At 32.9% G+C, this 25490-nt stretch overlaps 1 protein-coding gene across 2 annotated transcripts in view; it reads right to left on the reverse strand.

Annotated features, from left to right (window-relative positions):
* LOC147073402 (homeotic protein antennapedia-like) overlaps nucleotides 1-25490 on the reverse strand; it is a 563252-nt gene that overhangs the window by 303592 nt on the left and 234170 nt on the right. For both annotated transcript variants that reach the window (XM_085945488.1, XM_085945489.1), the window contains exon 2: nucleotides 16049-16112. The gene's annotated coding sequence lies outside the window, so the exon portion shown is untranslated. The remainder of the gene's footprint in view (nucleotides 1-16048; nucleotides 16113-25490) is intronic.

The raw sequence follows: 25490 nt of genomic DNA on the forward strand, positions 1-25490 counted from the left end.
GATTTTGAAAAACTAATCAGCACCATCTACAAATCGTATTATTAGTTCAATTAAAACAAATAAGTATAACTGACAAAGTTTAGTATGTACTATTTATGTCGAATCTTAACAGCCTACCTTCACCTCTCGCCACTGCTGCACACATTAAAATATTCATATTATTATATGAAACGCATTTTCATGCTTGGTGCCAAGGATTTAACCGCAGAACAGTAAAGTAAATAAATAGAATTCCGATTGGTTATATTTAATACACTACATTTTGACGCAGGAGTTCCCTGGATTTGTTACTTTATTAATATTTTTTGAATGATTCATATTTTCATCTATTATGGAACCTTAAAGCCTTATTTTTCGGTGACCACTAATTTAAATAGCTATGCATTTTCACAGTTAAAATTTCATCACGTTCAACTTTTGCCAAAATATCGTGCTAGATAACTTGGTTCGAATAAGGTTTCGAATGATTATAATAATTGCATTACTAATAATCCGCGAGATAATAGCGTCTACAATTAAATTTGAAACAATAATAATTATTGTTCCGATAATAGGTACGCCCATCCGGCGAGACTGGGGCGGAGCATTTCCTCTTGGCTGAACTCCATCACGCATCGCCAGGCAATGATATTAATGAACTGCCGATTATTACAAAGTACAAAAAACAACGAAGCAGTACCGATGTAATGCTTAGATTTTTTATTTGAAATAATAATTCATAATTTAATGCATTCTGCACTGTTCAATAGATATCTAGGTATTAGGCTAAATAATTCACCGATTATTATCAACAGTGAAGAATCAATACTGAACTAATAACTAACGTTTTGCATGACTATTATATACATATAAGAGATGGTTGGGCCCATTATGATCCGAATCCAAATCTTAAACCCGGACAAATATCTCATACCTACTATCCTCATGTATTGTTGTCATCCAGGTGCTTAACTATTTAACGAGTTATTAGTCGCCCGTGATTGATACAAAGGCAGGTATTCGTAGACTGCGATCATATCAACTTCGTTGTCCAAACAATTCAATTAGAGTCTCATTACAAACACAGTCAATTAAACCACGTACCTACCTATCAAGAAATGTTACCGGCCATTGCCGACTCAAGTAGAAAGCCGATACATGCACAACGACTGGTCCTACTTTTTCCGCCCCTCCCGTTGTTGTATATATGTATGAACTGTCATTGCCTGCCATTGTTATAGAGTGTTCATATTGACGTGCCTGTCGTGTTCACACAGGGAATGGTTTGATTTGAATAGATAAGTCACATGATAAATAAATATAATGCATAGATCAATGCTATATATTTTTTAGAAATCGATATAACCACCGGTTTTTGTGTGAAGGACTAGTCTGACTTTGACAGTGCTGATGAATAACAGGAATGTATATTATTTATTAATAACACTGATAGTTAATATATAAAATTTGAGAATTTTTTATAATTCAATTTGAAACGAGAAAGGGCGAATCAATATGACAAGCAATCTGGGATCTGATTTTGACAGCTGAAAAGTGGACCACTCGTTGCTTGTGCAAATAGTTATGCTCAAGCTTTATTAATCTAAAGTTGTAGCGGCACATTGTGTCTTATACAAACTTGCCATTATCATTCATATTTACAAGTGTATAGCGTGCGAGTGATAACCAGAACCAATTTCCTACTAGTGCGTTAGTGCATGATACGGGACCTGCTCCAGCCATAACGCCAAACAACATCAAGGGTAGTGCCTAGATCGAATCCCGTTTAAACCACCCTCCCCCAGTATTCATATTCACAATCATCCCAAATTACAGTCCACAAAAGCGCAGCTGTGAGAATTTATTATAAGTACATACCAACTTATAATATGTAGCAACGTGTTGAACTGGTGAAATCATGATTTAAATTTAATTGGAAGATTATTTATATACTTACAACTATGTATTATGTAGTTAATTATCCCGGGAAGTTAGCGTTATATTTTTAACAAGGCCAGCCATAACCGCGTTAACCGCAACCTGTCAAATGTAGCTGAGTAACACAATTAACACGTCTCACTAAATTCTAAATGCATTCAGTTAGAATCTCCAATTGGACTTTTTATCCGATCGGAGATTCTAATTAGGTGCATTTGAATCAAGTAAGACGTGTTAACTGTGCTAACAAATTATTCTAGCTAACCGCCTTAGGTATTTATGGAATTGCTTCAAGTGATATCCGTGTTATTTTGGTGCAATAAAAATATAGGAAACGTGTTACCGAGTTAACAATTTAGAATAGCTCTGCAGATATTTGTAAATATTCATATATTTGACAGAATTGTTCTTTCGTATCTTCGGGGTTTATGTGTTTATGTAGTCTTGGTTAAAACGGTTAGATGGGCAGTTATCTACCGTATACATAATATACAATATACTTATAAGTAGATCCTACCTATACACGATCGTTAAAGGTCACCATATACCTTTTGCACTCAGATCACCTTTTCCGATAATTATCCGCTATTCAGATATATTCGCATAAAGTTAGATCAAATGATATTCATTTGCATTGAAATATTATAATATGTAAAAAATATATTTTTAGAATATAGTAGTTAGGTACCTACAATCATTTTCATCCTAGAGCCGGGGTGCAAAGTTATGAAACATATACCTACCTACATCTTTATTTGGCCATGTCCGATCCTAATAAGATCATAATATGCGCTACGGCTACAGAGTGGAGGTTTGTATCAACACGTTTTTGTTTTGACGAGAAATGGATTTTGCCACTTTGCTCAACCTATTTGGGCCATACTCCAACCCAAACACAAATTGAAAAACAATATCTGTATTTTCCAGACCCAGGATTCGAACCTGGGACCCATGATATTATAAGCCGCTACATTAGGTACTTTTTAAAAATCTCTATTTTTTTTTAAATACAAATCTACAAACGCTTTATGGGATTTTGGACATTGTAGGTTTCCTAATAGATTCAAATATGTCTTACTAGATTCTTCTAGGTCCGGTTAGAACTTTTTGGGCCTTACCTACAGAGTGGAGATAATGTACTAATTTCGATTTGTGATTTATTGCAACAGTTGAAGCAGTTTTAACTATTGAATAAATATTTTTATAATGTCCTTTCTTCAAGTTTATTTCGCACTTCGATATTATTATTTTCACACACTCACTAAGATTGTATTTCAGATTCGAGCAGTGTGACATCTCTTGCCGTTGAAACCCCCTGCCTTTAGTAGGTAATCTACTGGACAATCGACCCTGTCTGACACCAAACCTTTCCGATGTCAACATCCCAGAGCTGAACTGTACCAAGGTGATGAAATCTATAAAAATTATAACTATTTCTGAATGTTTTAATATTTTATAAACAATACTATTATATACCTACAATGGCTTGGACTAGGCATGGTTCATTGAATTTCTAAAATTAACACACACTATTTACAGTAATTCACACATTGTAATCTTACTACAACGAAAATAAATACATAGGTTTCACTGACAAAGTTTAGTATTCACTATTTATGTAGAATCTTAACAGCCTACCTCCACCCTTTACTACTGGTCCCTATCTATAATATAGTTACTTAGTTACCATAGCTAACTTACATAATCATAGTTGCTTTGATAGCTATGTACCTTTAAAGTATAGATCTTACATTTTGGAATTAATTATTTGAGTAAAAACACTGCTTAGGCTGCAGACACACGGCATTGCAGTTGACGTGCTGCGTCGACGCAGGTTTTATTTGATTCCAATTACATCCGATTAGAATCACCAATTAGATATAACCCATCTAACTGGTAATTCTAATCGGACGCAATTGGAATCAAATAACACCTGCGTTGACGCACGTCTACTGTAATGCCGTATGTCTGCAGCCTTATGCCGGGTCCACACCGAAAACAAATCGCGCGACAACTCGTTAAATTTTACGATAAGCATGATAATTATCGTAAAATTTCTTAAGCAATTATGATAATTATCGTAAAATTTAACGAGTTGTCGCGCGACTTGTTGCCGGTGTGGCCGCACATTTAGGCATAAAGCCCATCAAGACGGACGAGCGGGCGCAGTCGGCGTAAGAAGCGTATATTCATAACCATATTCATACGCCTCTTGCCGCGCATTACCCTTCACCTATGTAATAAGGGGCCCAAGAAGCACAAAATAATTATTATTACAGCGTCTCTCATAACAAAGCAATAAAAATATGATATTATTTCTCGGAGCTTGTAATTAAATATCGGACACGCAATAACTAAACAAAGCGTACACTGTTCTTAATAATGGCTTCTCGCCCGTCTTATCGACGACGCTTCGAGGAGCGTGATTTTGCTTGCTGTGTTCAATGAATGGACTCCATTGTATTTTCGTTAAATCGTATCGCTGAGAAGCGAAAAACGGTGACTCATGCGGCACGCAGGCACAAGGCGTCGTCAAATCCAACGTGAGCTGGCGTATTTGATTACGTTGTATTTTCGACGATTTACGCGCCACTTGTAGAAATTTTGCGCGAGTGCCCCACTCGGTGCGTCAATGGGCTTTATGCCTTAGGCATAAAGCCCACCAAAGCGGCGCTCGGTGCGCTCACTACGAAGTAGGCCCCATCCCACCCGCGCATTACCCTTCACCTATGTAATAAGGGGCACAAGAAGCACAAAATAATTATTATTATCAGCGTCTCTCATAACCAAGCAATAAAAATATTATTAAATTTCTCGGGGCTTGTAATTAATATTCACGATGACATCATTCTACCAGCGAAATATCGGACACGCAGCAACTAAACAATGAGTTCACTGTTATTAATTAATGCTTACTCGCCCGTCTATCGACGACGCTTCCAGAAGCGTGATTTTGCTTGCCGTGTTCAATGAATGGGCTACGTTGTATTTTCGTACAATGGTGAATCATGGGGCGGGCGAGCACAATGCGTCGTCAAATCCAGTGTGCTCTGGCGTATTTGATTACGTTGTATTTTCGATGATTTACGCGCCACTTGTGAAATTTTGCGCGAGTGTCCCACTCGCTGCGTTAATTGGGTTTTACGCCTTAGATATAAGTTCACAATAATGTTTGTACTTATACATATAACAAAGTAACAAACCTATCTAGAAAACGAATCAAACAGCTATAATAAATTTATTAAAAAGATAATTTCGGTGATAATCCATCACATTTTTTATTATTACGAATTTACGTAAATAGAATATTTCTAATAAAATATACCTACCTTTAGGAAATACATAAGACTTAAGTTTAATTTTATATATTACTAGTTATTTCTCATGTAAGACCAATGCATCCCTATTTACATTGCCAATAAACTTTTATTATTTACAGGATGGCGAATAAATGGCGAACGCATATCAAATGGGTTGCACTTATAGGTGCGTGAGAGAAGATGATCGAGAAACACCGTTCTGCCTCGTTATGGTCACATGGTGAATATTTTTCTTCGGCCACTTTGTATAGCTATTCAGTTTGGCACAGAAATGAGATGAAATCCTATTCATACTTATAAATTGTGTAGGTACCTATGTAGGAAGATATATCGACAAATTTCAATAAAGGAGTAACACATTATATGTACCTACCTACCAACGTCCTGTAGATTTTTTTAATCAAAATATCACTTGCATAAATAATAAATAAATTCTCAGTCTTTTCAAAAGTTCAAATTCGTTGGTCAAATGAAAATAAATGAATCCAATTGCATAAGATTATAAAAAAAACCCCAGTTTTAAGAATGAACAGAATAACAATATATTTCTTGTCTTGTTTCGTCTTCCGTCGAAGCTCGTTGAAAATTTGTTGGATAGTAATGAATGATTGTGGTAAAAAACCTGAATTATAACTTTGTCATTTAAGTGGGCCTGAAAAAACTTAAACAATTTATTTTGGGCATTTAAATTATTTTTCCTTAACACAATGGCTTTGTAGACAGATATTTTGGATACAAAGCACCGCGCCAATCTTAAATTAGGTAGATTGCGTTATTCAGGGGTTGAAAAGCCATTTTTATTCGTTATTTATTTAAATTTATAAGTCTGTATGCATATAAACTGAATCTTTCGCCTAGTGCCCTAGTATATTAATACTTGATCATATAAACAATAAGTAATAATATGTAACTTTCATTTATATGAATAAGGTGGCATGTTGACACGTAAGTAGGTACATATGCCTTTATGGACAATAGAAGAAAAAATGTCACACCTAGAAACTTAACATGCACTATTCCTAATTACGATGACAATTTATAAAAATAATGCATTAATATCTATGTAAGTAAGTACATAAATATCTGTATTAAAATTGTAATACTTAAATCTAGGAAATGAAACCAACACAACTACCTAACGTTAAGAAATAATCACACAATGAATGTTTGTATACTTCGTTTCCATGACTACATAACACGACGTTACCAAAATAACATAGGTAGGTACTGAAAATATACGAGATTTTTTTTTAAATATTGTGGAGATTATTTTGAAATCATAAAATAAGTTCTTATCTTTTTTAACATAGTCTAATTGCATTCAATTATGAAAGAGCAAAGATATAAAAAAGTCATTGAAAAAGATTATGTCTTCAAGAAATAGAAAAACTTGTGTAATATTGATATCAAATATTAAACAATATTCAATTGACAACTGTCATTCAAAAAATATGCCAGAAAGGGTAAGGGTAAGAAAATAAGTTATGTAACTGAAAAATAGTAAACTAGTAAATATGCCATAATTATTAATTAACATTGATTTCACACGAATATTGAAGAAGAATTTCGTATTTTACAAGTAATAAAATAATTCATAAAATTAAAAATTAATGCAAGTAAGAAAACATTCATTTAATTTATTAGATATAAGTTAAAAGCGATCTTTTGCGTGATTGTCAAGTAAATCTGGTATGATACTTATTATTCTAGCTTTATTATAAAAAGTTTTGATCATAAGCTGAGCATATGAGCATATAGGTACATAGTAGAGGCTATTTTGATAAAAAAAAAGCACCTGGGTATCTGCCAACTTTGAGTTATCACGAAAAAAGCTACTTTTTATGAAAACGGCAAAGTTGACTTACCTGTAATAAAAAATATTGACGTGAACAATTGCGGACCATGTCTTATTATTCCCTGCGAAATATGTCTGCATTTTTTGTAAAGGATGCTCCTGACAGATCTGCGAGATGGCGGGCGCGGCGGTAGGTGAATTAGCGCCATTTTTTAGTTTTTTAGCCGCACTAAGTGGCTCAAGTTAACATGGCAATTTCATACCTCAGAAAGGAAAGTTATTTAGTCCCTAATAACAAAATAATACACCTGTAGGTTTTTATTTATTTATAATACATTTAATTTATCAGTAGGTACCTATGTAGTATGTACACACATATACATATGAATATTTTTTAATAATTTCCTTAGTATTCCTCACTATAAGGCATCCACAATGGCCGAACGGCAACGTATCGGCTTATAAAGGTGTGGGTCGCAGTTTCAAATCAAGAGTGTTTTTAATTAACTATTTCTTTTATTCAACGAATAACTCACAAGATTTAAGAATGTCCCATTCTAATTATTGAACATACATAATTCTGAAAATACTCATGAGAAAATATAGCCAATAGAAAAAATCTTTCTCGAAAAACTAAGACAGCCGACAGGAATCGAACCTGCGTATCTTGGGAATCGCGCCCTATGCATTACCACTATGCTACGACTGCCATGCTTAATTGCGACAAACTTTAACTATTGGCCTTTTCAATACCTGCTCATAAGCACTCACCGTTACTAACCGCCTAATCCAAGCCATAGAAGATAACAGTAAAAAAAAATTCGTTTATCTACAAAATATTTAAACTTATGCAATTTAAAATATATATAATTTTAGATATTTTATAGATAGAAGAATATTTTTTATCGATTGTGGTTTGGTTAGGCAGAGCTTAATGAATTTAAAAAAAATAACAGACATCAGCTGTAATATGAACTTTTATACTTTATACTTTATTCGTAATTCAACGAAAACAAATAAGTAGGTAGGTATGACTAAAAAAGTGTACACTATGTATGTCGAATCTTGACAGCCTACCTCCACCACTCACCACTGAGGTAGCTATCTAAACGTAAGTATGGTGGTGGTCGATTATGTTGGTAATTTACCACTCCACAGTAGGTAGGTACCTACATAATACGTATTATATGTATTATATACGAAACGAAGTATGTATGTAGATTGTAAGTTTGTTTGCACTGGTTTAAATTGACGACAGAATCTGTGTTGGAGTAGTGGAGTACGTTTGAACACGTGTGGAAGATGCTATCGGAATCAGCTTCTCTTTAGTTTACAGCAAGTATAACGACGAAGAGATTCGGTAAGGAATTTATTTACTAAATAAGTACCTACCTACTACATAAGTATAGAAATAATATACTTACTCAATAGTACGTAGGTATAGCTCTGTCAGATTAATTATTATTGAAAGTAGTTTGTATGAAAAGAACCTATCTACCGATAATTTTCTTACATCTGCTCTAATTATTTTGTAACGAATTATTTCATTTTTTGCAATTAGTGAAAAGAAAAAATAAATTTCCGTTTGTGAAAATTATTACAATGATTTTAAAATTTATGGTATTTCAACGTTATTTGCGTTGTGTGTGGTGACAGCTGTTCAGGGACATAAATTTATCTTCAGAATGATCATAAGATAACAATTTTATTATAAAGTTTTTTAAGAATCGTTTTGAAGATGGGTTTATAGTTTATACTTTTAATTTCATTTATATTTTCAACAATGGAAAAAAAAATATTTTAAAAATTACCTATATACCTAACTACGTATAGTACCTATCCACATAATTATATAATGTCCTAAATCTAATAATACATACCTATAAGATACAGAATATTTGAGAAATTTTCCATTTTCTCGTAATTTTAATTTGAATAGGTACGGCATCATTTTTGATAATTAGCCAACCTAGGCAATGGACGTAGGTATATACCAAAATTAAATATTACATAATAATATATTCATTTTAATTACTAAATGCGATTGACATAATATTGTTTGATAGGCTATTTAAATGTTGTCCTATATTCTTTTAGTTAAAATGTCCCTCTGAGGTGAACAAAATCAGTCCAGTTATACTTAATAAAAGTGCAGTCAATACGATAAAAAATGTGTGTTTTATTTAAATGAATAATAACATAAGTATGTAACTATATACGGAATTAAATATAATGCCAAAAATGTTATAGTGGATATCATTGCTCACCTTTCCATGTAGTAGGTAGATACATATTTTTTATGTGAACCAGTGATAATTAATGTAGTTACCCATATAGATTATATCTCGTAATACCTACATACGTAAATTGGTAGATAGATAATAAGTATGCAATTTATTTAAAACCAATATAGATATTGATAAAGGTACCTACCTATACGTACCTACTTACATATTGCTAACATGAGAAAAGTCAACGGAAGCACCACACTCAGTAAGTACCTACTTGGTAGGTGCTATCGAATAGCTTCAAAACTACACATTACAATTTCCATTCATTGTTTTTGTTATTCTACATTTAGGCGCTGTTATCCAATGCCTATCTTAAATCAATACCAAAGCTAGGCGCTGCTTCTTGCCGCATCCTCTCCTCTAAAGTTTCATTTTGATATCGAATAGCATAATATGGCTCGCACGTCGGCTTTCGCCACCGTTTCTTTCCCTATAAGGTGAATTACACACTGTTCTTGTTCACAGCCTGCATGCTCAATGTGATTTTCGATTTAGTTATGTTTTGAAAAGTTTACACAGAAAATGTTGTTATATTAATATATTAGGACACAAGTTGGCCACGTGAAGTGTGAGAAGAACGACTATCTATATATAAGTATTATATTTAGTCCTAATACCTAATACCTGCAACCAAATCAAGACTTGAAGTTACTTTTGGTATAGCGGTCGGTTATAATAATCTACGGTGCCACTGTAAAATGGTTTACCTCTACGTATATTTTACTCTCTTGTAATTGCGAGCCATCGTTCAGAGCACACATTTTCAAAATACATCTACGATATAAAACCTTAATTAAGAACACTATTTAACTCAAGAACTAAATGTACTGTGAGTTTTTCCGAATTAAATATATATAGGCATAAACCTTCCTGAATCCGTCATTTATTAAAATCTAAGCCTTTCATATTAACTGCCCATACTAAAGCATATAATATTATAATAATATATTATTATATGGCTGTGAAACCGTTAAAAAACCAACATATTATTTTTATTCACCCTTAACATTTTACATAATCTGCTAACCAGCTTAACTGTTACGTGTTAAAAATCTTGAAAATTGGGTAAATATCTTTCGTATTAATGAAGTATCTATCTATACTTATGTAAGCTTTTGTAGAAAAGTCATAAAATTAGTTAGTCGAACGTTCTTGTAAACTACTAGGTATAATACCTAGATACATAAATAATACATACATAGTATCTGGTCATTTATTATATTATACGTAGGTAGGTACTTATATATTTTTACGTTAAGTAGTTAATTATTACTTACTAGTTGTATAACATCTATATCGGGTCTAGGACGATTTGGCGCCGGGACAACTGGACGCCACGCAATTCGAAAATAAATAGACGTTAGGTACTTATACGTACTTTAAAAAATATATATTTTAATATTATTTATATTTAACTTATTATATTATGATTGAATAGTTGGTGAGAGTTTAAATATGCACACGTAAATAATGATTTAATCGTGCATATGTTTAAGTTCCAACGAAAAAACATTTATTTTTAAATAAAGCCTTAGGCATAGTAATTCTCGTAGATAGAAACTGATTATGATTCATCGTCTACGTTCTATTTACGTGTCTACAACAGTGCGGCGTCCAATTGTCCTGGTGTCCAGTTGTCCCATTCCCTCTATAAATAAATGCCAGATGGGTACCTACCTACCGTAAGAAATTTTAAGAATAAGTATGTTTTATTTACCATAGTTAGTGTATCAGGTATATGTATACCTACACCCCTATGCCCCTATTAAATTTTACGATAATTATCATAAAATCTAACGAGGTTGCCAGTGTGGACCTGGCATTAGACTATTGATACATCCTACACCCAGTTTCTACACCTTAGAGCGCGTCCAGAAGAAATTTCTTCGACGCCTTTATTTTAACCACGGTACATATTTAAAAGATAGAATTAGCTAGACTTTGAATCCATGTTCAACTTACTACTTTATAATGGCCAGCCATAAAACCCAAGAATCACAAAGCGCACGTGTCTTCAAATATTACCAATACCTATTGAATGCGTGTTTTGTTTACCTAGGTAACATAAATTTAATACATAGGTACCAGGTATGATATAGACGTAACTATTGACATTAACAATAATGCGTTTAAGTGTATCCATATTTATCGAGAATTAAAACTTGTTACAACTTCACCCACAAGGCAACCATATTATGTTAATGTTACCTGATGTTAACGTACATAACTATTTTCCTTTCGATAATTTCTAAAACGAGTATTTTTTGCAAACATACATGCCCTTCTTTCATCTAACTATCACGCTGTTAACATTTTAAATTATTAATTTGCTTACTCAATATATTTTTTTAAATAAATACTATACAATACATTGACTAGTTATATAATAGCCATAGTGTGGTAGAAGTAGAAAGGTATAAAAAACCTTAATATTAATTTATATAACAAAGAAGATATTGAAGAATTGGTATTACTATTAACTGGGTAAACGATGGTATACCTAATTGATCATTGATTCAGCACTACGTCTTCCAGTTGAGTAGTAAATGGTAAGTAGGTATCTACCTATGTAGGACATTCTGCTGAAATATATCAGAATAGAACCTATTCTGATGTCTATAAAAACATTTGTGGCATTCTATCGATTAGACTTCTAAGCTGGAGACATTTTCTTTGCAACATTGTAGCAAACCATTTGCTAAAATAAGTAGTAGGTATTTATTCTTCTCGACGCGGGATATTTGAACACGAGCCAATAAAATACCTGAAACTATTATCTACTATTTTATAAACTGTCTTTGGTCTACTCACCTAATTTGATTGAGTTTAAATATTTATTGTCGAAGATTTCCTATTATGTCAAAAATAGACACAATTAAAGATAAAGGATCAGAGAGCGTAGGTCACTGAAAAGAGTTACAAATCTTCAATAGAATTTGGCGTCATAAAAAGAAGATGATACTTTTTATATCCTTCTACAATACGTTGATATGTTTTTATTCTAAGTAATCGTCAAGTGGCTGACATCCATTTCTCGTAAAAAAATCTGTTAATACAAACCTCTACTCTGTGGAGGCCCATATGATCCTATTAGGATCGGACATAGTCGAAAAAAAATCGAAATGTAACACTATGTCTATGAAATTTGTGATTCAATTATTTTGTGGCAACTGGCATTTATCATATTTAATAGCATCTGTCCTGATCCAGATTTCCCTCTGATTAGCGACGGACAAAACATCGAGAGCGTCGACAGCTTCAAGTACCTGGGGGTACACATCACGGGAGATGGCATTTTGCAGAAAGAACTCGCTATCCGAATGGGAATGGCTGGAGCAACAATCAACTCGATGCGGAATGTCTGGGACTCACGATTGTACTCGGTCAAAACCAAATGCCGCCTATTCGACGCTTGCATTCTGACGGTGCTGCTTTACGGTAGCGAATCATGGCACCTTACGAAGGCTCAGAGCAACCGTATACTGACCTTCGAAAACAGATGTTTGCGACGAATACTGGGTATGCGGTGGTATGACTTTAGGAGCAACGAGGAGATAAGAGAACGCACCAAGCAGCCTCTCATCACGCTGAAAGTGAAGAGGCGATGTTGTACCTGGCTCGGCCACGTGCTGTGGATGCCAAAAGAGAACTTCAACCTGGCTTGCCTGTTCTTCAAGCCGACCGGATTTCGGCGTCCTGGAAGGCCGCTAAATACAATCTACAGAGTGTATATGGCGGAGCTACGGGATGCTGGTTTGACTTGGAACGAAGCAAGAAGACTGGCGAGCGACAGGGATTCTTGGAGGCGCCGCGTGGTGTCCATATGCTCCAATTAAGGGGCGGATATGGCAAAAGAAAAGAAGAAAAGGCATTTATCACAAGACTACCTTAATGACTGATTTTGCAAGATAAGTCTAGTGAAGTTAACTATCATGAGCTGTAAAGTATGTACCTACCTAACCAAACTACGAGGCCGTCCATAGACTGTAACCCCGTGTGACTTTGAACAGTGTTCCATGCTAAATCAATGATTTCAGTTCATGGAAATACATTTTTACCACAGAACAGATTAATAAATAGAATTCAGATAGGCTATGCTAAAGGTACCCTAATACATTAAATTTTGAAGCAAGGTTTTTAATGTGTGAGTGTCCTACGTAAATAAAATGTCAAAAATGACGTGCAATAATGTGTGTTGCAACATTCAAATACACCTATATTGAATGAGCGTTAGTGCATAAACCAAGAACAGTGTTGTCAGAACGAAGGACAAGCTCAGAATTACCACAGAAGCCAACTCGAGATCGGTTGCCTGTTACATTACTCTATACCCGTTATGTATTTAAGTTCCCATTAATTCTGTGTTTTCTGCTTTTCACTATATATAGGAGCATGTATACATACATACAGTATATAAACAGATTATTGGGTTAAGCAAATAGCTGACAACCATTCCTCGTAAAAAGTCTGTCATTACAATCCTGTTAAGTATACTTATTTTAGGAAGCGAAAATGGTCATTTATTATTGAAACATTTTATTGAGAGGTTCCAATATTTACATACGCATTGATTTTTTTAAATATACTTAGGTATCTACCTACTGATGTATAGCACTAGTATTCGTAGCTTTTCTGTAAAGAAAACTGTGGAACCTCTGAGTAGCGCCTTGCGTACGTTTCCACGACATCTGTATGGATTCGCGTTGACTTTTATTGACACTATGTGTTTATTAGAGAATCTTGTTTATTTCTGTACTTTGAACATGAAACTGTGTGAAAATTTTACCGAGAATGTTGTTGGGCGACAGATAATTCCATATCTGAGATTCACGACTTGAATTGATCGACGTATGTAAATCCGCTGAGGACAGTTTACCTTGATACGTAGTTGCCAACTATTTCACACCTGGATTTCACAGTGATTGGCATTCTGATTTTAATAATATCATATTATCAGGCAGATAACTCGGTATTTTAAGTTTTATAGCATTTTATTTTGCACTAAAATCAATTATTTTCCAGTAAGTAATTAAATAATATTATTTTTATCTTACGAAGCTAACAAATATTTTGACAAAAAGGTCAAAAAGTAGACCACAAGAAAAGAAGGGCCTGGTACATTTTGTCACGATTGAAAACTTTCTTTTAACTATTTATTTCGAAACAACGTTCAATACGTGTAGGCACCTACTTAATACACTGACGAAAGTAAATACCTACATCGGTAGGTAACCTACTAGTCGGTTTGAAATTCAATTATCATATAGGTAGGACAGGTAGGTACCTATACAAATTTCAATAGATAGTTAGGTAATTAACGATTGCGATATTGTCAAACTAATATTTTAGACTACACCATGGTGATTTTACTCATTAGCAACTTATAACTACCTAACTAAGCGTTATAAATTAGACAATAGTAAATAAATAAAAATGCAGTCAGCCAATGGTAGAATCTAAATGGCAATTATTTCTATTTTCATATTGGGTAGCAATCTGACTAAAAATTAGAGATTACGAAAATTTAGAATAAAACAAATAGGTAATTATGTAGTTCAACTACGTAGTTGTACCTATATAAGTAAATAATAAGAGTTGGGTACATTGCATTACTTGCATACCAGTGGCGAAGACTCCATACTAGGCGATTATTTAAAGCCTACCTTCTTAAGAAAAATATTTTTTATTTTCATGTTGACATATTTATATAATCACAAATAATAATATATTCAATATGCCCAAAGACATCTATCGTATAATTGTCATAATTTTACGATCTCTTCCCATATTTCAATAAGCACCATCTATGGCATCTCTCGAAATAGAACGCACCGCGCTTTGCTACACATATTTTATAGGATTATTTTCGCGTGAATCGACGGGTTTTTCAATATGAAGTTTTTTTCTCATTATTTCAAAATGTCTGGCGTCCCGCATACAAATATACATGCCGTTTTGTTGGCGCTTACGTCGCGAGAGCACATTCATACAAAATAATTAATAAGAAGATAATTTAAAAAATAATTTCTATGAGATTCAATCACATAAATATGTATTGATTGTTGTTAAAAATATAAAATAATTTATCTCGTGATTTTTATTTATTTATAAGTTCATTCATTGGACAATTTAGATACCTGATATTGTACCTACCTAAGTCTGTGTTTTAAATATAGAAGTATTTTAAAATGTCTAGTTTTATGAGTTAAATTATAAATTGTTATGGAACATAATATATATACAACAATGGATATTTTCATAAATGATGGTAATATATGTTGAGCGTATATTACGTTTATAAATGTTTAGGAAAATATATAAGTAATTCATACTAATTGCTTATTTGTATGAACTAATTACCTATAACAAACCAATTAAGCTTTTGAAATTTCATCGTTTTAGCGTACCTATTCATCAGTAGTAATATTGGGTTATCTTCTTATTTCCCGCAAATATATCTACCTACCTAGCCTACCTCTTTCAAAAAGTCACCCTTCGCCACTGTTGCATACCTACCTTTGTATTCTCTTAATGCTTAATATTCATCATTAACAGAATTTATAGACGTATCCTATGTAAATTACAATGCATGAGAATTTTCTGTGGAGTAGGTAAATTTAAAAATAGTCATTGGATACAGGTACTTATACTTATAGTCAAATTGGCAAAATATATTATTTATATATATTATGATTTATAAGAACAAAATATTGAATCATTCTCACCATTTATATTTGCGACGACAGATTGGTCGTAGTAGCATATCCAATCAATCCAAGTGAAACCAACCTGAAACAAAAATAGCATCTCCACATTAGTAGGTACTTAAATATTTATAAAGAATTAAAACACATATCGTATCTATATCTACCATTTATATCTATGATAAATATCTTCTTAGCTATACCTACATTGTGCAAAATTTGAAGACGTTCTTTTATTTGCATTGAAAACGTTACATAGGCAATAGCTATTATAAGTATTATAATAAGTAGGTACCTAGGTGTATATGTAGAATTAACACCATGTGCAAAAAAAAATACAACTATATAGATATAAATATTATTATCGTATAATTATTAAAACTATTTTATGAACATAGTGAGTAGCTCAAAATCATTTGATCGTAAAATAATCTTCCAGTGAGCTTAAAATTGTAGCTTTTAACAGTCGTAAAACGTCCGTAAAATTACTATAGAAGATAAACAACATCCACACCAATAAAATTAACCATTCATAAAACGAATGTAAAGTAACCACCTGTCACATCCAAAAATATCCAACGACTTGTTTACATACAATGCTGTAATATTTTTTTTATGTTTTAGACATAGGTACAGGTTGATGTAATTTTTTTTTAAATATTATACCTAGGTACCTACATATACAGGAAAACAGCATGATTTTCAACAGTTTACTAAATTCATAATATAACGTAGGTAGGTAGATACTAATGCATTTTTGCTATAGGTACCTACATAATGCAATAATATTATAATCATAGAAACCAGAGTAACCTATTCCACTTTATAAAAAAAATCAAGTTTTAAAAATCTTAATCGGAATACCTAATTACATTACTGATATCGCATCCAGTTTTATCTCTACCGAACGCCTTATTCACAAAAGATGAATGCTTCTTTCCCTAACTAGGTATGGATTATCCAACCCTCTTATTAGCATTCTGGATGATATGAAGTTATCATTTGAATTATTTTAAGAAAAATATTATTATAATAAATTTTAAGTAAATAAGTAAGTATATAAAGGTAAAATTCCAGATGCTTTAGGTCGATCCACTGCTGGATGAAAGCCTATATTGACCTTTCAAATGCACACAATATTCTGAATATTCAAATCAAACGATTTGTAGTCGTTTATCCAGAGAACTCAGAAATAATGGGAACTGAAATACATAACGGGTAAGGCGATAGCAGGAAACCGACTCGAGTAAGGAAGAATCCGGGTTAAACTTACACACGTGTCAAGAATACGTTTTACGCCGTATACTGAAAACTGCTCTCGGTTTATGCATTTACTCTCATTTAATGTTGGTGTATTACACACACTATTGCACGTGCATAATGCGTGCTTTATTTTTGTAGGACACTCACGCATTCAAAACCCTGCATCAAGATGCGGCGTATTGAATATAGCTTATCGGTATTCTATTTATTATCTGTTCTGTGCGTTTATCTGAATAGATTCTTTATTTGGAATTTATTTTTTGGAATGTTGCTTCTTGTGTATTGGTATTCAATATGTATGGAAAAAAAGTATTGCATATAATATGTGAGACAGCCTGTATACGCATTCCAACCTATTACGGATGTAGTAAAATGCCCGGAAAAGGGAAAGTGAAAATAAAATATCCATAATTTTGAACGCGTGCATATTATGTCTCAATCACTTTAAAATGCCCCATTTTGTTTGCTTCTATTAACACCCCTCATACGGTGCGCCGAATACATTTCTGGCGTTCCGACCGGCGCGGTGCAGTGTGAAATTCGAGGGACAAGCGGGTCTACTGTACAGTCGGAGCCGCGCGCGCAATCTGACATTTACGAGTGTCATAAAATCTTTTAAGTAGTGACTTTTAGTACTTGTTTAGTGAACATAAATGTCTTCTGGCTTTAGTAGCAAGTAGTACTAAAATGCTCGCTTAACCCTAATATAACCCGGGGTATTTTGTCGTGACTGGCTATTAGAAGTTTTTCATGGTTGTTTCAGTCACACAAAAGTGTCCTAACTTAATAAAATAGTAATAAATATATAACTGTTTAGAACGATATTTTTTTATAATTTTATAAAAAATATAGACAGTAAATACCTAGTATTTACGTCATTTATGACATATAGGTATAGAGAAGTGAGGATGAGGATGATCACATTAAAATTGGACTACGTTATGCATAAGGAATCGAAATGAAACAATGTTATTAATTACGGCTGTACCTAAGTTATATTGATTAAATATTAAAACTTTGAAATTCAATTGTCTTTTTCCTAGTTCATAACCACAGGAATCTCAAAATTGATTCAAACTGCGGATTCGTGTAAATTGTAACTTTGTGTGGCTTGGCTCTTGGTTGGAATAAATTCAGCCTCTCCGAGAATCCCAATCTCTCCACTTTCATTGGGCAGAAGAGCATATTCCTATTGATGCATTATGTTAATGTTATTTTATATGGTCCTTTAAGCCACCATAATCTAATTGGATTAAAGAAAATGCATGCTAGTATTAAACACGCCTAACGTGGATGATTCAGGTTTAACGTCACATCTTCCGCATATATTATGTTTGACGAAGGATTTCGTGGTCCGCTCTATTATCTCCATGTTCCTAATAAAGTCATACAACCGCACACTCAGTGTTTGCTCCACGCAATCCAAGCATATTATGTTCCCGAAATGTAGCAGACCACAGCAGTTTTGGGTCTTTACATGAAGCGTTGACTCACTGTCCTAAAGTAACATCGTTAAAATGCAAGCCATTTTTCTGGCCGAGTCCTGGAGTCATTCCTCGCGGAGTTAAATGCTAGCCACTATTATTGCTACCTATCTAGGTAGATACCTAATATTTCGACCAATATTAGTTACCTACCTATATCCTTGCATATTATTATGGGTATTTCTGTAAGTAATACCTACAAAGAATCAAAATAATAAATATGACAAATAAAAATGATTCATGCCTTTCAGATACAGCGATTGCAGTCGTACACACTGGGATAATAGTATTTAAATATTAATCTGTATCATAATTATGTTCACGAGATCAGATCCTATGTGACATTTATTTCATAAAAAACTAAAAACAATGCGATTATAAACGCATTTTGGTGGATGCAGTTGTCATTTCCCAATGAATACGATAAATATTTATCACTGCCTTGGTCTATTATAATTGTCTATAAAGAATTTTCCAGATTTTTCGCGAGGCTGTTTCATATGCCCTAGTTGAATTTGAATCAGCAATTTTCTCAGCTAGTAGATTTTCCTTTGAATTAGTATAAAATAAAATAATTTCCGTGCCAAAGTATTTTTAAAGGAACCTAGATAGTAAATGAGGCGTTGGTATTCATAAAGACATCTAGAAAAAATATATATCATGGGTAGGGTACCAATAATAATAAAATATAATCTGTAGAGTATTTGTAAGTTAAATTGCATCAACCAAGTTGACAAAACTGAAAAATTAGCGTTGGATAATTGAGGGTTAAATAAAATTATATTATGTCTTCTCTGCCCACGTATGGTTACAGTTAAACTATCACAAGTTTCCCCTTGCTTTCCAAAGGCAATCCTTCGCTCAAATCACGGAGAAATATATATTTCCAACCACCGGAGGCTCGATCATTAGGTTTATGACTCCTTAACAGTAAATGGTTAGCTTAGCGTCAATGTTTATTGTTTGATCTACAAATCCGTAACAGGTGGTTTAGAATATTATTATGTATGGTGACTTTTACGATGCACTAATAAAATTATGCCGAAAGCTTGTGAGTTCTCTTCAAATATTACGATTTGCATACGACAGTAAAATATCTACTATGCGCCTACCTAATAATTATTATGGTTATTAAATTGCATAACACAAGTACCTACCTATCTAGTTATAATAACGGTAAGTATATTATTTATGTTAGCTGCTTTAAATGATCTATTAAAAAATGTAATTGACCAATAAGATAAATGGATACATAGGTACCTACTTACTTATATAATATAATAATATAATAAATATAACAAATATATCTATGTAATTACCCACTTTACCTATTTCAGTAAATGTCAATGAACCTGCAAAGAGAGTAGTGTCAAGCCATACAATAGGACCCACAAGAATAGTAATTGATTACGATGACACAATATTAAGATATGAGATCATGTAGTGTACCTATGTGGTATGTAGGTAAGTATACGAAGTGGCTGAGTGTGACCGACTGTAAAGAGGAACTTCAGGATAGAGATCTTGGAGAACAGTTGTACAGTTGACCATAGACCTGGATAGTCTATAATCTATAGAGTCAGCTTAACTAAGTAGGTACCTAAGTAGATAAATAGGTATGTTTATATTTAACCAAATTAAGAATAGAATTAACCAATCTAGATCAAATCTATACCTATATTCTGTCGATTCGGAGCATCCTCAGTAATAATCGATAAGTACCTAAGTAAGGATGTATGCATTTATTGTAAAATCTTTTTTTTAAATTATCTTTACCTATTTCTAGATGCTACCTACGTATTATTAAACTGTGTGTTTTTTCAACAACATCCCTACAAATTAAAGACACTGCACGTCACTGCTAGGCATCTAATTAATTTGAATTATTAATTGTATCGAAAACATATACCTAAACCAAAGTAGATTTAAATATGAATATATTTATCAGCAGGACGGACGTTGGATATCTACCAGGTAAGCACCTACCTGCCTACGTATTTTTTTAATTAATTTTATTTCTGTATTGAACATTGTCTATTGATTGAACAGGCGGTAGGTAATGTGGTAGCAGTCCATTTTAAAGAGTTTTTAAGACAGTTCTCGTTTTCTTATACTAAATAAAATAATTGCTGAATGAATAAAAACTTTGGTTCATTCCCACATGTTACCATTGAATCGCTCTAAAATTAAATTACTTTTGATTAGAATTAATAGATTTACCAACCAACACTAATTTACACACGTAAATAATAATTATTATTCCAGTAAAGGTTTAATGAATTAAAATAAAAATGACTTTAAGTAGGTTTGTACTTAATATTTATAATATTATTAAAAAACAATAATATTTTGGTTATAAATACTCATAATAAACTAGCTTTTTCTACCGTGCGTAAGATGGCAAGACATCATAAAGTTTGTTAAATGTTTAATCATTTTATTTGTTGCACTATCAATAGAGGAGTGACATCTAACGGCCATATGAGAAACTATAATATTGTGACGTATTTGACAGTCATGCAAGACCACGTCACGTAACAACCGGTTCATACAATTTACAACCGCTTTGTAAGAAACTTATTTGTATTTGGGTAAAGTTATAAATTAAATTATAATTCACATGTATATTTTCTTATTAACGTAAAATAATTGGCGCAAAATATAATAAGAATAAGCAGTCAGAGGATTTCGTAGAAGACGTACTGTATGGAGTTGCTCTTTAAATGCTTTCAAGACGGTTTTAAAAGCGATGTTTCGCTTTTTTTAATGTCAAAACTAAACATTTAATTTTCGAGTTCCGCTTGACATTTTAAAATAGGTAAATACCTACACAATTAAGTATATTTTTGAAGCGGTGTTTGACATAAGTAGGTACCTACTAGATATACTTATTTCTATGTAATTATATAATATTTTGTAATGAACCTAAGGTGACTTTTAACATTTAATACTATTGATAAGTGATTATGTAGTGCTCATCCAAATTAGCGGCAAACATTGATAACAAACACGTTTTTTTTAATTAACAAGCAAATAATTGGACGCATTAGGTACATATCCAACAAGCCCTACCTATTACAATATTACATAATATCTAGGGACACGGGTTAATGAGAAATTAGTCAAAAGAAATTAAAACTTTTCAGGTTCCAATAAAAGTTGCTTGCATTTACAATCAGGATACTAAATAAAAAAAAATGTTGAATAAAATAAATGAATAAGAACGTACCTACACATATTATCGTTAACGTAGTATTATACCTGTATCCCAAGGGTTCAGATTGTTGCTATACCTATAGATAGATTGTAATTTAAAAAATAACCGTCGTTGCATTCAGATACCTATTTTACCTACCTAATAAATCTAAAATCTAAGTAGATTTCTATCGATCCAATTGATATGTCATGCAATTATAATTTACCTACTAAGTACCGTTAGCGTGCGGTGAATTTGGTGTGCAGGGATGCTGTTGAAATACATATTCGCTTAGTAGGTATTTAGGTAGGTAGTAGGTACTTAAGATTTTCAAAGTAATTCAATTTTGGCGGGCGTGCGATGCAGTAGTATAATAATAATATATCTTATCTATTAATTGCGGAGTGGTAGCTCTTCGTTATTTTAAAATAATTTTCTTACATATATACCTACTAAAGTATATAAAATATTAACAAGCACCACTATAGTCAGGAAGTCAGGCCATGGCATGAAACTATAAATTTCGATGGTAGTGCTAGTTTTTGCTCATATTTCGAATGCACTATCTATGGTAAACTGTTTGTAGTAAATGATGATTGTTGCGTATTGAAATAAATGGTAATAATTTTAACGAAATATTCATTAAAAAATCTTCATTTATAACAACACAAACATAGATCCTTCCAAACCGAACCGCCCCGCACCACAACACGTACCATACAGGCCCTACGTTTTGATGTGAAGTAGGATCAGCTGTTTTTTAGGCCTGGGAATGTCATATTACGATGACATATTATTCAAACACAGGATGAGCTGAAATCTTCACGAAGGTGATTATAATTGTAATTAATAATATTTCGTATCTACTATTAAAGCCATCATACACGTGCTGTAAAACAGCGGTTATTTTGGCAAGAAAACTCGGTAGGTATCGACTATCCTATATAACTACCACAATTATTTGCGATTCGTGTATTACGGTATCTCATGAAATAACTGGTAGGTATGCATTTATCATCATTAAGTATCTGGTCACAACTTAACCACGTCTAAAAAAATTCTCATCTATCATTCGTCTGCCGCAAGCCCTCTCCACTGCTTTGTACACCATTCAACCACCACAGTCTAGATCTCCTGACCCTGAGGGGAAATCCCTTCCAGTCTATTATAGAGGAGACTATTGTATATTTTTCACCCTTAACACATTGCCTACCCAACGAAGTGGCCATACTAACTTTAATTTGAGTGAAACAGATTAGATGTGTGATTTTCAGATATCTTTGAGAATGTCAAGGAGCTATAATGTACCCTGGAATTAGCGAAGATAGAAGAGGTCGGTAAAATTGTAAAGATTGTAGAGATTGGACCAGCTGATCCTCACTCAAATGAGGAGAGGGAATATGACAGCGGGTCGCAATCAAATCCTTGGTACAATTAGAGTTGGGTATTTCCCGAGAAAATCTCAATCTCGAGATTCGGGATTTCCCGAAATGATGAAATTTTGAATTCTCGAGATTCGGGATTTCCAGACAATAATTCTCGGGAATTCTCGAGATATCGGGAAATTTAAAAAAAAACTGTAAAAATCCTAAAACCAGTGTAAAAACAGACAAATTCCAAAAAAAATTGATATTATTTTTTATTTATGTAAGAAGAGAAACAAAATAGAAGTAGGAAAACAAAAATAAATAAAAACATTAGTACTTATGAAAACGGAATCTCAAAAAACACAGACTGTCAATCGCTGCGTTTGCAAAAATTGCACTCATGTTGAGTGGACGTTGGCTTATTGTGTTAAATGCCCCGATCAGTCTTTGAACGTTTTGTATTTACTGTCCACTTTTTTCATATAGAAAATCGTTTTTTTCAATTAATATTTGATAATAAAGAAATCCCGAATCTCGAGAAAAATTCTCGAGATCCGGGATTTCCCGAAATGTTTGAAATTTTAATTCTCGAGATTGGTGATGGAAAATCTCGAAAATTTCTCGAGAATTCCCGTCGGGAAATTCCCGAAACCCAACTCTAGGTACAATTATACATATTGTTGGAAGTACGATAGAGGGATCGCTGTACGATATGCACAGTACCTGGTTAAGTAGATAGGTAGGTACCTACATCTACTTTCGTAGGCATGTGCCATCTTCTCAGCGTATAAATTTTAATTCAATAGGTATCTGACATTGCGCAATGTGCATTGCAATATATAAGACATACCTATACTAGATTGCATGTGATACCTAGGTACCCACTGAAAAATTTATCACCTAATGATGTATGGAATACCTTCTTAAGGAAAACCTACCTAATACCTACTCTAATCTAAATAGTATAAACATTTAGCAAGATTCTTCTTTAATTCTTATAAGAAACCTATCAACAACTAAGTAGAATATACTTGATGCCATTTGACTTGGATGCATGCCAGGCTCTTATTTACTTTACCTTATCATAATTCAATTTTTTGGGAAAATATTAAACCATCATAAAATCTTAAAACTGGTTAGGTATTATTCTGTAAATGAAAATAAGTTGCAACATCCAAAGTTAATACCTACCTACTTACCTATGAACCGATAAAAAAAATCGATTCGCAAAAATTAGGCACAGATAAAATGTAAATGATTTATGTGCCACTAATAATAATTGCGAGTTGTTACGTTTCAATATGGGTGGCCCCGGTCAGAGAAATTCAATCTGCCAATATGTTAGCATAGAATACCCGCATGTGCACTTATGTAGAATTTGCAATATGTATTTTTGCAATCTTTACGTATGAATCGTATGATATAATATGTATTTACCAATAGGTACAAATGGTTAGTTTGTAAGTATGGTTTACCAAAAATATTTGGAGTCTTCATTAATAAAAAAATATATTCTCATATTATGATGCTAAATGTCCGTTATACCTAAAGTACAAGTTTTCACTTCTCACCGATACGCTGATATTGATTTCAATAATAACTTTATATCAATGAGTAGGTACCTAAAAGTTTTTCAATATAATTTATTTATAAACTAAATTGTGCGTGACAACCAAAGGTTTTGTATTGTTATATAAAGTGACGAAGAATGGCTGTGTTAATATGTAACACCTACTTACTTAGGTACCTACTCGTATTTTAACGAAGTATATTAGTACGTACGTAGTACCTACGTACCTAAGTAGGTAGGTACTTAGGGTTTTTATTTTACAAATAGCACTCGATTGCCTCGTGCGGAGCTTAAGTGAATGTGGACTATCCGAACCTAATTTAAATTAGGTATGAATAGTAAATTTTAACATAGTTTATATTTAAAAATAATTGCAATTATTAAGGTAGGTAACTATAACTATATGCAATTTCACCCAAATCACATAAGTCACACATCTTGCTAATATATTATTATATGATAATTAGATATGTAGATACCTACCTACTTAAAGAGATTAATCAAACATGTAAGAAAATTTTTCACACTTGAAATATTGAGACTTGAGATTACAATGTATCTTCACATAAAAATTGACAAAATG

This window comes from Rhyacophila brunnea, unplaced genomic scaffold (genome assembly GCF_057557595.1).
Source record: "Rhyacophila brunnea isolate RB1 unplaced genomic scaffold, BYU_Rbru_1.0 scaffold_18, whole genome shotgun sequence".
Classification (NCBI taxonomy): Eukaryota; Metazoa; Arthropoda; class Insecta; order Trichoptera; family Rhyacophilidae; genus Rhyacophila; species Rhyacophila brunnea.